The sequence below is a fragment of the Calypte anna genome, chromosome 4 (assembly GCF_003957555.1).
Source record: "Calypte anna isolate BGI_N300 chromosome 4, bCalAnn1_v1.p, whole genome shotgun sequence".
Classification (NCBI taxonomy): Eukaryota; Metazoa; Chordata; class Aves; order Apodiformes; family Trochilidae; genus Calypte; species Calypte anna.
The window spans coordinates 16,641,513-16,648,733 of record NC_044247.1 but is presented as its reverse complement, the minus strand read 5'-3'; positions in this window follow the sequence as shown (position 1 = coordinate 16,648,733).

Genomic DNA, 7,221 nt, shown 5'->3' with positions numbered 1-7,221 from the left:
CGCAGGCACCGCCCCGCTGCCCTCGCCCCTGCCCCGCTGCCTGACACCGGCAGCCCGGCCGCCCCCCTAACTCCGAGCCCCCTCCCCCCCCCCCATTCCTTTCCCCCTGGGACGGGTCCCCCCTCCCCGCAGCTCGCCCGCTCCGCCCGCGCACCGGCAGACCCGGCGGGGAGAGTGGGGGGGGCGGTGTCCCCGTTTCTGCACAATATGGACGGTCAGGGGGGAGGGTAGGGCTGAATCCGCCCCCACCTCGAGTCAGAGGTGGGGGGGACATGATCAGCTCCAGCTTGTTCGCGTCAGGGCCCGTCCCACCGGGGAGGAGCGGGCGGGGGGCAGGGGGGGGCTCCGGTCGGGGCAGGGGAGGCGGCGGCAGCACCGTGCACCGATGTGGAGCGATCTCGGAGCCAAACGTTGCGGAGGAAGGCAGGACCCACCTTGGGGGCTGCTCCCCGCAGGGTGCGGGTGCTGGGGTGTTAGGGTGGGACTGCGGTCCCCCAGCCCACCTGGTCTGCCGGAGGGGTTGCCCCCCTCCCCCACCCCGCGGTCCACGGGGCTCTGAACGGCGGCAGCGCGGTGCTGCTCCGGGGGAGTCCAGGGGACCCGCCGCGTTGCTACCGTCCCGTTCCACCCTGCCCGGATTTGTCCACTCCGGCAGCAAAGTCTCTGCGCCACTCGTCACATGTGATATCCAGGGGCCCTCCATGAGCTGGGCTCGTCCCACGGGCAGTGGCGACTGTCGTGTCCCTCCAGATGACACATCAGGGTGGGCACCCACATCCCGTGTCACCTGCCGCTGCCAGCAGCATCCTCTGCAGCCTCAGCACCAAACCTTTTCCTCTGACGGAGGAGGGGAAAAAAAATACCGTACAGAGAAATTGAACTCTTCTTGTTGTTTTTGTTGGGGGGTTTTGCCAAAAGGGCCGTAGCAGCCTGGAGCAGGATTCAGCGTGTTGTCCCTTAGGGGACTGGGGGCGTGAGGTTCAGGGCAAAACGCGAAGGGCTGGCAGCACCGGGAGAAGGAGGGGAACAAGGGCCAAGCCGAGGGAGGCCAGGAGGGAGGAGGCTCCTCCTGAGGAGGGGGATGACTCCGTTTCCCCCCACCACCACCCGTGACATCCCTACCTTCTCCTACAGCCAGGATGGGGGCAGAGAAGATGCTCCAAGACGTGTTCTGGCGTTAGGGAACTGGGCTGTCGAAGCCTTCAACAGGCACATGACCGCCCCCGGGTTTATAAAGACCCACCTTATCTGCATCCTGCTGCAACTGAAAACAGTTTGAGTATCGGCCTCATTCTGCAGCTGAGCTCACCCCGTCCCTGCCCGAGGTGCTCTGGGGGATGCATGGTGCAGGCTGGGAAGCCTCTGATCCCACCATTGTGTCCTCTAACACTGTTCTGCTCCTTCCTGCTTTAATTAGACCCTACAAACCCTTTAACTCGAACCTACTCATGCTCTGACATCTTCAGGTGGGACCATTTGCACCTCAGGGGCTTTAGAAGGTGGTGCTGGAAAGTCCTGTGGCTCTCCTGTTCGTGTTCTAGGGAAAACAGAAGATCTGGGAGATAAGGAGCATCCCTCTTTGGAGCATGGTTAATCAGACCCTGGTCACGGGCTGACCTGCAGAAAGGCCAAGGTGAAGATGTGCACTGCAAGGACAGGGCTGGGAACCCTCACCAGGAGCTCTCCATGAGCCAAAGGGGCCCTGTCCCCTCTGTCCCCTGGGATCCCCCGAGCCATCAGAGCTCAAGCATTTGCTTCTGACCTGGCCTGCAGACTGCTGTTCTTGTTAGTACTTCTTCGTTTTAATTTTTTAATTTTTTTTTTTTTTTACCTTGTCCCTTCCCTCTGTTTTTGGGCAGGATCTGCATTCATTCTTCCCCCCGTCTCCAAAGTAGAAACAGAAACACCTTGACTCATGCACCCAGCCAAGGACTGGCTGTGGCAACACCACTGGCATGTGTCACACTCCACTTGCTGCCAGGCCAGGGGGGAGGAAACCTCAGACCCTTCTCGGGGAAATTTTGGTCTCCCCCGAGCAGCTCTCCACCTCTGAGCTGATGGCCCAGGAGGTGCAAATGGATCCCTCGGGTTTAGTAGGCATCTTGGTGCCTTCTCCTCCTGCGAGGGTGGCACCTCATGTGAGGTGAGGGTGACAGCTCATGCTTCCCATCATGCTACATCCAGCTGTCCATCCCCCAAGCCTCTTGCTCCAAGGCTGGTCCTGTGTTGGACATCCCAGCTTCTGAACTCTGGCATTGCTGGGAGGATGGAGCTGTGACTGAGGAACCAGCCCTGAGGCCAGGGCAGGGGTTTCCCTTTGGGACAGGCAGAGCGTCTGTTGCCACAGCGGCTGGTGGTCTTGGGGTTTCCTGCGGCTTTTCCTTCTGCTCCAAAGAAAGAGACTCTGCACTGCCTGGATCATGGCACGCAGAGCTCACCAGGATTCGGCTGGGGTGGTGACACCAAGCAGAGACGTCAGCTCTGAGTACAGACTTTGTCCTCCCACTTTCCAAGGGCCAGCCCCACGCTGACCACAAATACTTACAGCCTGCTAGAAGGCACAGCTAACATGACCACTTTGTCAGAGCAGCTACCTTCTCCTCCCACCTGGGGGACAGGGAAGAGCAGGCAGGAAGGCCACGAGTCCTGCTGGAGTTGCTGTGCCTCTTCCACCTCTTCCCAAAGGGGCTTGCAGCAGGGGCGCAGGAGGGATGTGTGATGGGGACTCCATCACATCACCTCCCGCATGAGAAGCTGTATCTCTTCATTATCAGCTCAGAGGCTGATACTTAGAACCCTGAGGGCAAATCAAGCTTGCTTCTGCGTTGGGAAGGAGCTTACGTGGTGTAAGGCTCCGGGTTGCCTCACCTTGAACCTTCCACGGGCACCACGGGGATCTCAGGGCTGGACTCTTCCTCCCCATGTGCTCCGTAGGGTTTATTTTGGGACTTGCCTTTGTGCTGGCTGAGAAGCGAGGAGAAATGAGGCATTGCCTGCGGTCACTGTGCTGCTGCCCTCCTCCTCCTCCTCCTTCACAGCATCCTCGGGAGAAGCCCTGGACTGCTGGGTGAGAATTTGGGAGAGGAACTGTGCTGCGTCTGGGAGCGAGGGAAGAGCTGGCAGGACAAAGTGATGGGGGGTGGGGAGAGGGACGCAGCGGGTGAGCAGAGCTTGGGGTGCCTGGAGAGTCCCAGAAAACAGGGGAGGGGCTGGCAGGGGCGGGAGGGTTGCTCTGCCTCCGCTCCAGCCGCTTTCCCAGGACCGCAGGGCCGGAGGCTCCGGAGGGCAGCTGGCCGCGGGCAGCGCTGGGCCTGTCCCTGCTGCCCCAGGCTCTCCACCCCATCCCCGCCGCATTTATTGTCCGTCCTGCAGCCCCAGCCCCCCCGGATCCGGCTTCGAGAGCCGCCGAGGTCTCCTAATTGTAACCGGAGACAAAGAGAGCCGGTCTGTGACCGCGGCGCTGACAGCCCGTGCCGGGAGAGCCTGGCAGCAGCCCCGGGGACAGCCGGGGGGCCCGCGCCCCCGCCCCCCTCAGGACCCCAAGGCTGGAGTGTGACCCCGTGCCCAGCGCAGGCATCGCCCCCGCTCACAGCTTCCCCCCCTCCGGGGGACCACACTCCCCACGGAGACCTTGCGGGGACTCGGCTGCTGCTGCTGCGTCCCCGCCGAGGCTCATGGCCGGGCCGGGAGCGGGGAGCACGGCGGGGGCCCGGCCGGGGGGAACGGGGAGGGGGTGGTGAACCGGCCCCGTCACCGCGTCCCGGCGGAGCTTCCGCGCCTCTGGCTCCGGCCGGGGTCCGGCTTTTGATCGGGGTTTTTCACCGTGTGCGGAACGAGTGACTGCGACCTCTGCGGCGGCGGCGTGTGTGGCGCCAGGCAGGGGACAGGCAGCACGCAGCCATGAGGACAGCTGGCCGAGCAGCCCCCGCTCCGCCCCAAACCTGCCCCTCCGGGGACCCTCATGTTTCCTTCCCTCGGGAGGTTTCTGCTACTGCGGCTCTGCCGGGGCCCCACCAGGCACCCCCCGTGATTTGGTGACCCCAGAGGTGGGGTCCGGTGCTCTCACCTCCTGCCCGGTAGCCCTGACACCCCTCCTGGCCCAGGACATCACTGGGGAGCTGCGGGGTGGCAGCTGGGACAGTCACCAGGGGGATATGGAGACTTTCCCCCTCTCCTTCCCAGACAGGGACCTGTCACCTCCGGGGGACGCAGGAGGTGACATTACAGCACAACCCAAGTGACTGGAGGGGTGACAAGACTGGGGACTGCCCCGGCCCCAGCCACTATTCCAAGCTGTCAGCGTGTCCCAGGGACTGTCACCAAAGTCGGGGGGGGAACCAGTCCAGGGGTACCACGACGTGCCCCCGGGGCCCTGGCCAGGGTCTCCGTGGGAATGTCCCCGCTGCGGGAGCGAGGGTCCCGGCTCCAGCATCTCGGTGGCAATGCCTGGCTCAGGTTGTGCCGTGCTGGATACGGCATCTCCATGGAAACCCTCCCGCTCCGGCTGTGCGGGCTCGGGAGATGCCATCTCCACGGAAACGCGCTGCGGCGGCTGTGCGGGCCGGGATGCCCACGGCGGGAGGGTTGGGGTACCCGGGGCACCCCAGCTGAAGGGTGACAGCAGGGACTCGGACCCACCTCCGAGGCTGATGGGGGCTTGGGGACCAGGGGACGGAGTGCAGGCCACCCCTGTCCCCGGCACGGGGGACAGGGAAATTGGGGGGAGCGTGCCTGCGCCTGAAATACCAACACAAAATGTGTCCCCCCTGCCCCATCCTCACCCAGCTGTGCCAAGCAGAGCCTCCCACCTCCACCGGGTTTGGCGGGGATCACCCCCTCTTCCCCCAGCCTCAGCCAGGCACATTTTTGGGAGGGCCGTGACCCGTGAGATGGGGGCTGGAGGCGTTCAGGGACATGGAAATCCTCCGATCCCAAGGAGTGGGGGTGCAAGACCCCCCCCGACAGCCGGGGGGGCCCTACGGCGGCCCCCGTGCTCACACTCACGTTCTGTGACACAGGAAGCCGGAGAGGGCTGGGATTTCACCCTCAGAAATAGCCCAGATGAAATATTTTTATGGGTTATTTATAGCCTGCATTAAAACCAAACCAAAACAAAAACAAAACCCCAAAGACCACCAAAAGCCTTTATTTGTTGTTTTTAAATCTGCCTTTTACTTTCATTCAGCTCCCACTGGTCTCCCAGGGTGGCAAGTGGAGGAGCCTGGTGGCCCCAGCGTCCCGTGGGCTCGGGCATCAGCTCTCCCCGGCCGGGTCCCTGCCCCGTGGGGACACCCGTGGGGACATTGGCAACCACCCGGGCACGGGAGGGACACCGGGCTGCTGTCCCCACCGAACACCCGGGGGTGCTGCCCAGGCGGGCAGGCACGGCTCAGGGCCGGGATTAAGCCACCGCTCCCCGCTGGCAGCGGGAGCAGCAGCTCGGCTGCCCTGGCCGAGGCGCCCGGCTCCGTAAGCCTGGCTTTGACGTAGCCCGGAAAGTAGGCCAGTAAGAGCAACCCACAGCCGCTCACGGCTCTCCCGAGGGACGCGGTGCTCCTGCGCCCGGGCACGGCGTGAGCCTTGCCACCCCCGTGCCCCGGAGCCACCGCACCCGGCGGGGAGCAGGGCGGGGGTCTCTTTCGGTTGTTGGAGCTCCTGGTACTCACCCTCTCACACCTCGTGTGGCAGTCGGGCTGGACCCTGCCGTGGGAAGGGCAAGAACCAGGCTGAGGAAGTCCCCAGGGGGACCTGGACCCCAGCCCCAGCACTGCCCGCTCCATGTCAGGGTCCTGGGGGGCTCCCCAGACCCCTTCTGCCTCACTGCGAGCAACAACCCCCATGTGAGGAGCTCCCCCCACTGCACTCCCCCTCTCCCTCCCTCTTCCTGCTGCCCTGGGAGCTGCCAGCAGGCATCCCCGGTGTCACAGCCATCCCGTGTCTCAGCCATCCCCGACATCCCCTTTTCCTGCAGCCATTTGCAGACCCGGGATTGGTTTTTAATTAAAAAAAAAAAAAAAAAAAAAAAAAATCCCAGGAAACAAACCTCAACAAACAAACCCAAGCCCTGACATCCCTGTGCCCAGCAGTTTCCTCTCCGCGGGGCAGGACCGAGCTGTGCCGGAACAGCAGGTGGGCTGGCCCGGCAGTGCGGGGGGTCCAGCGGTGGTCCCGCTGCATCTCACTCCCTCTTCCAACCCCTCCCCAGCGCTCGGGCTGATGCTGCGGGCTTGTGGAGCATCTCGGGGTGCTGGGAGCCCCAGCTGAAGCCCAGCCCACCGCTGCCTTTCCTGGCAGGATGAGGCACAACCAGCTCCGTGGCTCCATGCTGTCCCCCCTCAGCTTCCTGCTGAGTACCAGCAATGCTCCTGCCAAAATCTGGCATGACCCGGGGCTGGCAGGTCCCCGTCAGAGCTTGCAGTGGTCCCAGCTAGTGACAGCTGTGAAGCCACCTGCTCCCCGAGGCCTGAGCTGGTGGCAGTGTGTCCCTGTCCTCGCAGGCAGTCCAAGAGCAGGGCACCACTCCCAGGACCTTGTACTGCCTCTGCCCTGACCTGCGCTGGGTCTTTCAGCCCCCTGAGACCCCTTGCACACCAGGGCTGGGAGCTGGGGGGCCTGGTCTGGGTCCCAGAACCGTTGCATCCAGCTGGGCACCTTCCCAGGGCTGGGATGGGGGATGGGCAGAGACTGGAATGGGGGCAGGCAAGGAAAGGTCCCACAGTGAGGGACAGGGACAGTGGTGCCACCAGGACCTGAATAGTCCCAACAACCCTAGGCCATGGGCAGAGGGGCTGTGCCCACCCCATGCTGGGCTCTGTCCTCCCCTGGCTCTGGGGCACTGCAGCTTTCACTGAAAAAAAAAAAAAAAAAAAATAAATTGCTCTTGTAACATCCCTGGGGACCTGGGTGAAGGTTTCCCACGGCTTTTGGGGCAGGGGGAAGCTTCAAGCTGGGGCCACCAGCCTGGACAGGGGCTCTCCAGCTTCACAGCATGGAAATGCTCACTGCTTCCTTTCCTTTTCTCAGTTGTTTGGTTTTTTTGCAGCCTGGGGTAAATTCATGCAACACAACCACAGCCTCATCCGCAGGCCAAGATTAAAAATAATAATATATACCAGTGCTGTATTACCCTTAAAAAATGGAGCTATGAAAGAAAACCACAGGGCAGGGGAAGTCCAACCCTGACAGAGTACAGGCTCCCCATCCATCCCCATTAACTTTTCC